General features: G+C 42.2%; 1 long non-coding RNA gene across 1 annotated transcript; it reads right to left on the reverse strand.

Annotated features, from left to right (window-relative positions):
* Positions 1 to 6,318: 6,318 nt before the first annotated feature.
* Positions 6,319 to 8,782, reverse strand: LOC121321324. Its single transcript, XR_005950925.1, has 4 exons — positions 7,803 to 8,782; positions 7,223 to 7,416; positions 6,710 to 6,849; positions 6,319 to 6,504 (listed from the first exon to the last, which is right to left on the reverse strand). It is a non-coding gene; the product is annotated as an uncharacterized LOC121321324 (long non-coding RNA).
* Between the last annotated feature and the right edge of the window lie 203 nt (positions 8,783 to 8,985).

Raw genomic sequence — 8,985 nt, forward strand, 5'->3', positions numbered from 1 at the left:
TAGTAATTTAGAGTTTCACAGTAGCTGAGGCGTAAATCTTGGTTGTCTGGTTGTCTATGTTTTTGATTTGATAATTGCCTAAGTCTTTTCCTAATATTTTTATAATCTTCGTCAAACCAATTTTCTTCTTTCAGTTTTTTCTTTTGAGTGTTCCGAATTATTTTTAGTTTGGATTTTAAAGCTGCCTGTCTAAATATTTCATTCAGGTTTTCTACAGCTAGATTTACTCCCTGTTTACTGTGAGTACGTGGTGTAACCAGAAAGGTGTTTAATAGTGATTGGATTTTTGGATGGCTGATTGCTTTCTGGTATTCTTCTGCACTGTTTGGAGCCCATCTGTAGGAATGGTGGAGGCTATACAGCTTGCAGGGCTGTGTCTGTGTGTTGCTGGTTTGCTCTGTTCTTTTAAGGAACACAGTTATTTGACTGTGGTCTGACAGAGGAGATATTGGCCTGACAGTGAATGCACTAATAGAGGAAGGGTCTAAGTCAGTAATGCTGTTGCCAAGAGCTGAGCTGTAGGTGTGTCTTCCTAGAGAGACCCCTCTGATCCTACCGTTAATAATGTACAGGCCCAGGCCTTGACAGAGTTGCAGTAATTGTCTCCCACTTTGATTTATTTCTCTATCATAGCTGTTTCTCTGGGAGACAATAGGGCTGGAATATATGGGTTTTTGCCTGAATATATGTTGGTCTCCCTGTGTGCTGGTGAAGTCAGGCTGCTTGCCTGTCCTGGCGTTCAGATCTCCACAGATCAGAACATTTCCCTGGGCCTGGAAGTGGCAGATCTCTGTGTGGAGACTGGTAAAGGTTTCCTCACTATAGTATGGGGATTCTGAGGGGGGGATATATATTGCACACAGGAAGATTTCATTTTGTGCAGAGACAATATTTCTGCTGATTTTAAGCCACAAATGTGACTCTCCCCGTTTAATTGGCTCTGTTGAGTTGGTGAGCTCTGCTTTGTACCAAATGATTATTCCTCCAGAGTCTCTGTCTCGTCTGACTGTGGTCTTTTTCAGTGAGGGCACTATGATCTCCCTATAGCCTGAGAGACTGTGAGTGGACACGTCTGCCCTGCACCATGTTTCCTGCAGGATGATGATATCCAGGCCTTTCACTGTCTCTATAAATTCTGGGGCTGTGCTCTTCAGCCCAAACACTGAGGAGCTCAGGCCCTGGATATTCCACATTGTGATGGACAAAGACTTAATCATATTTATATTTGTAATTATTTTTCTATTTTTTTTTTGTCTTACATTAAACAAAACATTTTCCTCTTTTTTTTTAAAAAAATAAATATATATATATCTATATATATATATCTATATAATTATATATCATATATATATATTTATTGTAATAATAATTCACAAAATATTAATTATATTTATGTTTTGCTGCTGAAATCTCTACGTTTTAGAGATGCTATATATATATATATATATATATATATATATATATATATATATATATAAGTATATAGATATATCTTAGACCTTTCTCTTTTCCTTTCCTCCCCCTTTCTTCCTTTTTTTTTTACAATTTAATTTTATTTATTTTTCTTATTTTTTTAATAGTAGTGACTTAGCTCATAAGTCTTGTGCAGATGAGGTTCAGGAGGTGGTGAATCTCCTCCAGCTCCGTGCTCCCAGTCCCTGCTGTTCTGCTGAGGGCCGTAGCGTAGCTGTGAGCCTGCTGCTGGGATGGCTGGGCTGGGTGCTGGAATGGGCTGGGACCGGACCCGGGTCCGCTGGGCTGGGCCGGGCCTGGGCTTTCTGGGCTGGACTGGGCTGGGCTGGGCAGGTGCCAGTTGTGTTGTCCAGGCTGTGGACGGAGGCTCCTGGGGGCCCACCTGGCTGTCTGTGGGCTGTGCTGTGGTCTGTGGATGTTGAGGCCTCTCCTGTTGTCGTGTTGGGGTCTGGCTGTTTCTCGGCCCAGGGTGACGTCTTTCAGGGTCTTGGCAAAGATGCTGACTCCCCGCTGGTGCATGTGCACGTGGTCATACAGGTGTTGCAGCCCGAGGGTGGGGTGGTGTGCCAGGTGCACGTTGGGTAGTAGAGCACACCCTTGGGAGACTTCTGCGTTGATCTTCTGGATGCTGTATTGGTGGAAATCCTTTCTGGGCAGCAGGGTGGAGATGATGATTTTTGAATGTGGAAATTCCTGGGTGGCCCTCTCCGCCACTGTCCTGATGGACTTGGCCACGTTCTCCTGCTGGGCCCTCATATCATTGGTGCCTGTGTGAATGATTATGTGTCCGGGGGAGTTGAGGGTGGACTCACACAAAGCCTCCAGGGCCTTCTCTGTGGTCAGACACCAGATCTTGGACACTGTGTGTTTTGGGAAGAGCCACTTCTCATCGATGTATTTCCCGTTGGAGTCCATCAGCAGGGCGATCTCGGTGTTGCGGTGCTTTGCAGCCGGTCTGCCCAAGGGGGTTGGGGCTGTGCCTGGGTCAGCGTGTGTGTTGGGAGTGTTCTGTGTGCTGTTTGCGTGTGTGGTGAGTGTGTCTGGCTGGGGGGGGGCTGTCGGTGTTGTCCGTGTGTTTGTCTGGTGTGCTGTGTGTGTGTGTCAGTGTGCCCATGTAGGCTGGGGCCGGGGGGCACTGTGCTGTCTGGGTTGCTGTGCCTCCTGCAGGGCTGTGGGGGACTGTGAGTGTGTGCAGTTGCTCCCTCAGGCTTTGTGCTGTTTTGTCTCTGAGCTGCAGCTCCTCTCCCAGTCTGGTCAGTTCTCTTCTCAGGGTTTCCCTGTCCTGCTGCAGCTCCTTCACCTCTGCCTTCAGTTCCCTGAATGAGGGTTTATATTCATTCTTGATCTGACTGGTCTGGTCTTTCAACTGCTGTGTGATGTTGCTCTTTGTGAGCCTGGCCCGGACTAGCTCCCTGAGCTCTGTCAGCTCCACCTCTAGCAGGGAGAGGCTTGCCTTCATGATTGCCACTGTGCCGTGGAGCTCCAGGGACTGTGCTCTCCTCTACTTGGACAGTGGGGACTGGGGCTGTGCTGTCAGTGCTGCGGGCAGGCTGTGTGCTGTCAGGGACAGGGTTTGCTGCTGTAGGTGTCCCTGTGTTTTGGCTCTTTGGTTTTGCAGACTCAGCCAGCTCTTTTAAGGCCAGGAAATTCTCCTCAAAAGGCCTCACTGCCCTGTATCATGACAGTGCCGTTCTGATACAAATTTACTGTGAACACTGTGTGGTGTGAGTCTGCGTCTTCCCTTATTTTCAACTGTCTCACCTGGCAGATGCCTCCCTTTTTTACATGTACATACATTTTACATATGGCTGTGTGCCAGGTGTCTGTGTGCTCAGTGAAGAGGAGTAGGTTAGTGGTGACAGTGTTTTCTCCAGCCTGGAAGCAGTCAGCAATGAGAGTCTCTGGGCTCTCTCTCAGCACTCTGTACTTGTGTTGTTTCCTGGCCTGAGCGCTCTTCACCTCCCCAGGGAATTGGAACACAGGGCTCAGGGGGTGGGGCTGCGTTACTGCACTGCTCAATGTATCCATTTCCAACCGTCAACCTCACACACCAACTGCCACTTCTCACACAGGCTAACTTTAAAATGGATTTAATTAAATTAAAAATAAGGCTTATCTTTTATAAATCAAAGTCCAGATAATTTGCTGTTTTCCTAGCAGTTTTTCTGTTCTTTCTTTGATTGTATACTCTGTCTTTTTTCTTTTCCTTTTTTCTTCTTTCCTTTCTTTGTCTTTTTTCCTTTCTTTCCTTCTCTCACTTCTCTCTGTTGTTAGTTCATCTCTTCTGGTCCTGTTTTTGTCTTTATAGTTTTACTTTATTTTTTAATGTTTTGAAATATTTTTTTTTGTTGAAAATAGTCTCTAATTGTACTCTTTGTTTTTACTGAAATAAAAATAAAATTTCTCCAGTGTTTATTTCATTCTAAGACAATAAATATTTTGTATATTTAGGAGCTCATGTTAAGCATGTCTCTCTCTCTCTCTCTCTCTCTCTCTCTCGCTCTTTCTCTCTCTCATTTGGTTCCTGAGATTTTTTTTTTGTTTGTTTGTTTTGTTTTTTCACTGTAAATGTTTTAAGGGAACCATGACCCGGTTAACACAAGTAACACAAGCACTACCCCATACATCTTAAAAAACAAAGTAAACCAATCCATAGTAAAATGTATATTAACAAATCGCCCTCACACAAAATCTCTCGATATAAAAAATAGTCGTATTAAAATCAACAGAGGGCCCGCATGGCATAACAAAATGGCCGACGTAATGTCAATCATAAAACACGTCACCGGATATAGGAGGTGCTTAGAGGTCATAAATCAATGTATGGGTCATAAATCAATTAAAAAAGGGGTCACTAGGTGTCATACCTTTACTACTAACGATCTTTAGCACGGGGTGTAGATGCTTGTCATTCAGGCGAGATCTTTGAGCGGACTTATTAATCTTCATCTGTGAAAATAGCTGTTCTCAGAAGTACATACTGCCAAACACTGACATGACGCGTGCAGCCTGAATGCGGAGCTGTGGGAATGTGGCTGGAACGGTGTTGTCAATCCAACTAATTTCTCCCACTGTAATTACATGTTGCGCACACACTTCTCAAGCTGTTGAAATATATCGTTTGCTGTGGTAGTTTGAGGTGCATAGCTGCAACATCCAAAAGCTCTTGGGTAACCGTGAAGTCTTCATCAACACCCCGGATAAAAATAGATAATGCAGCGGTATCAGTAATATCTGTGCTCTCGTCAACAGCAAGAGAAAAGGCTACAAAATCGCTTGCTTTTTCAGTGAGCTCTCTTGAAGATCGATAGCCAGGTCATCCACTCTTTCAGCCACGGTATTTCTTGAAAGACTGACTTTGGAAAACACGCTTTTCTCAGGACAGACTATTTCTGTGACTTTAAGAATGCAGTCTTTTACAAAAGCACCCTCAGAAAAGTGCTTTGACAACTTTGCGACTAGCTCTGACACAAGGTAACTTGATTTTACTGCCGCACAACTTTCACTTTTTGCCTTTTTAAACATGTTCTGCTGTAAATCAAAGGTTCTTTTTAATTCGGCCAGCTTTTCTTGCCTTTTGCTTTCCTTCAAACTCGCCATATTTTTCTTCATGATTCGTTTCATAGTGGCGCCTTAAATTGAATTATTTCATCACCGCAGTACTTCCCTTACATACCAAGCAAATGCGGTTTTCTTGCTGCTCTACAAACAAATATTCAAACTCCTACCTTTACTGAAACAACCTGCCTTCCTTACCGATCTTTCTTTTCTATGACATTTTAAGAGTTATATTATCGTTTTTGAAGGCCAGTAGGCTACAGTGTCTAACGGAAAACACGCCTTAAGCACCAAGCAAGAGATATGATTCGTTCGCTGTCTTCTGTTTCTTTAGCTCTGAGGTTCCAGCTACTTTTTTTTGATGACTGATGGGATTTGGAGTTCTTACATGTAATAACCCAATAGACTCAAACTGGGCTGGGCCAAATTACACTGTAATGAATGAACTTTGCGGCGGCCGAATAAAGTACCTCTAAGGGCCGTATTCGGCCCGCTGGCCTTGAGCTTGACACCCCTGCTGTAGACTGAGATACAGGATTTAGTTGCATTTCAATGTCATTGGAGGAGATTGGCTGGTTTAACGCCAATTCTTTCCGCCGATCTGAGCCCCACCCGTACTGCTGCAGGAGGCAGCCGACGAAAACTCTGACTCTTTTTCGCTTGTTCGCTTGCCTGGAACATTCAATTATGAAATACGTTGAATGCCCATTGATTATATACAATAGTACGTGCATGTTTAGAAGCTTAATAGTCAGAATTAAGAATTGATTTAAATTGGTGTGAAGTGATGGAAATGGTGTTCGAAATTGGTGTAGGTAGAGCAGAAGAGGGTAACGTATTTAAAGGTTTTAAAAAAAAAAAAAAAAAAAAAACAGTGCAGCCTGTTATTGTTACTGTTCTGATTTGCTTAAACGGGCATAACATGGTTTAAAGTATAAGCTAGTGCAATTTTAAACTTTATTTATTTTGCCACCTTATGTTGGGTATGGGTGTAATTCTCTTATTGCTGGAATCATAGCTAGCATAGTGTAAAATGATGTTCACACAATGACGTCAAGGTGTCAGTTATAATTACTTTGTTAACACTTACTTCAGGTATCGATATTAGGCTAATATTGAGCGGAAAAGCCTGTTTGCCTGATTTGAAAGGGACCCTTGTACTGTAGAAAGTGGTCAATAGAAATATCGGCCTGCTCCCACCACCACTTAACATGCTGCATATTTGTATTTCATTAAAAAAAAAAAAAAAACTGAACCCCACACATTTCTATGAACGGTATTGTTTTATTGACAAACCAGCAATAAAATAATCTGAAGAGCTGGTAAAGCTCAAGACTTTGCTTGAGGGCCACAGTTCTCAGTGGTTTAAGGAGGTTATCTGTCCAGCATGTGATCATCACATCAGATATAATGAAATAGATGATCGTTGCTGTGGTGTCCTGCTGCCTCAGTGCACAGCGATACAGGACCATTCTGAAAAATAATATAATCAATTACCTATCAATTTTTTTTTCAATGAATATATATATATATATATAACTAAATCAATATAATAACGATTTCTATCTATTCATCCAATCATACTCATCTTTTTAACTGATTATTCTTCTATATTAAGTAATCCTGCCCATTAATGGACCCCATGAGGAACACATACAGTAAACACAAAATGACTTACAATAGCTGTTGGATCCAGCTCCTCATCCAAAGGAAGAAGCTCCACTTGATCCCTGTTTACACCCATGGATGGCAGCAAAAAAGAAGGTTTCTTCTTCTCTGCACATTCCACCACGCGTGACTCAGGACGGCCAGTGGATTCTGAAAAACAATACAACAAATTAACTTATTAAGTTTACAGATGAAGTCTGTCTGGGCAAATTTCAAAATATTAATTCAGGTGGCTTGACATGGACTATGTGAACTATAAAAATCATATCTCAAGTGATCAGCTAGATCAGTTCATTTTAAAGCAGGTGAGATTTCTGTTTGATTATTTAATTAGTAGTTCAAATGCTTTTTTGTTGTTGCATGCAGTGTGGCAGTTGTGTTTAACCCAGTACTGTTTCTCTTGATTTCTATCTATTCATCCAATCATAATCTTCTTTTTAACTGATTACTCTTCTATATGAAGTAATCCTGGCCCTTAATGGTCCCTGTGAGGAACACATACAGTAAACAGAACATGACTTACGTTAGCTGTGTGATCAAGCTCCTACTGTTTACACCCATGGATGGCAGCAAAAAAGAAGGCTTCTTCTTCTCTGCACATTCCACCACGGGTGACTCAGGGCGGCCAGTGGACAACAAAGAGGCTAAACTTGGTTCCTATTGATACCCATGGACAGCACAATCCGCCACGGGTGCTTTCAGAACAGCCAGTGGATTCTTTAAAAGAATGTAACCAATTACCTATCTTAAGCATTTTAAGAACATTTATAAGGCAGTACAATATAGATCTTTCTGGGCTTATTTGAAAACATTTAAATTCTTATTTCTGAGATGCATGATAATATAAAAAAAATGGTATCAATTAAGTTGGATTACTTGATTTCTGAGCTACTTCATCCAACAATAAGACGTGAAGCTAAAATGCACCGTGTGCGAGATAACATGACAATACAGTGACATCACTGCTTGATGTCACTGTTATTGTCATATAGCTGTGACATCATTGCTTGATAAAACTGCGCATAAGCAACTTTTCTATGAACTTAGATGGGAAGATTTTTTCTTCTTTTTTTAACTATTGAAAAAATAAGTCTTTTTATTACCTGATTGTCTTCGTTGTCCAGGTTTCTGATAGGTGCGTTGGTTAATGGTGGGGTTCCTTTTGGCAATAAAGGATTTATAAAATGCCTGGATTCATGACAATGTTTGATTTAGATTTAGAGTGCCCAATCAGTCAGTTATTATGCCAATTTGAAATGCCCAAATATTATTTTCCCAATTTGAAAGGCCTGGATATTCACCCTATTTTGAAATGCCCAATATTTCTCCCTAATTTGAAATGCCCAATTTCAGTGTCACCTCACTGCAGCAACCCACATACTGACCACGGAGTCTAGCTAATCGTAACGTTACACCTGACGAACCTAAGCAGCGAATGTGGCCAAGCTACTGAACCCTGGATGGAAAGAGTTACAGTAAGCTTGGCAGGTCTCTGCCCGGTCTCGTCAGGTGCCTGCCAGGGGTTGCTGTGGCACAGTGAGGTGAACCAACCCCATCCGATTTTCCCTCCCTAACCCGTGGGAGCGCAGTGGCCAATGATGCGCTCAATAAGGGTCCCCAGCCAAGATCGGCAACTTGACGCAACCAGGATTTGAATTAGCAAGCTTCCGATTGCATGACACCACCTGCACTCCACAAGGCAGTGATTTTACTAGGTGAGTCACTGAGGACCCTATAGGGGAATGGGGGCTTAAACAAAGTCAAGTGAGTCGCAGCTGACAAGACTTAGACTATCAGTGTCTGTAATGTCAGGCTGGTCATCACTGAAATCTCCAGCTGCCTCAGTGTCCTTATCGGCAGGTTCTTCCTCCTTGGAGACCACCACTGCAGGTGGCTGCCAGTCAGGCTGCACTGTTTTGTAGAATAGGTTTGACGTCGCTATTCTGCTTAACAGGCCCCGGCGATAGAGGACCAGCAGAGGATGCTGTTCACAAGTTAAAAAAACAAAAAAAAGAACTTGATTTCTTAAAAACTGCTCTTCTACTAAACTGATATAAACATGTGTCATGAGGGATCTATAACGTTCTTGAATCAGAAGCAATGGTGCACTCACTGTATAATGATATTTTGAATGTACAGCAACTGCATTAGACAAAAATTCAAACCATATAAAAAAAAAAAAATATATATATATACACACACACACACACACACACACACACACAAACACACACACTGCATGACAAATGTAATGAACCCTTTAAAGGTCCCAATGAGAAATACAAA

This window comes from Polyodon spathula, chromosome 9 (assembly GCF_017654505.1).
Source record: "Polyodon spathula isolate WHYD16114869_AA chromosome 9, ASM1765450v1, whole genome shotgun sequence".
Classification (NCBI taxonomy): Eukaryota; Metazoa; Chordata; class Actinopteri; order Acipenseriformes; family Polyodontidae; genus Polyodon; species Polyodon spathula.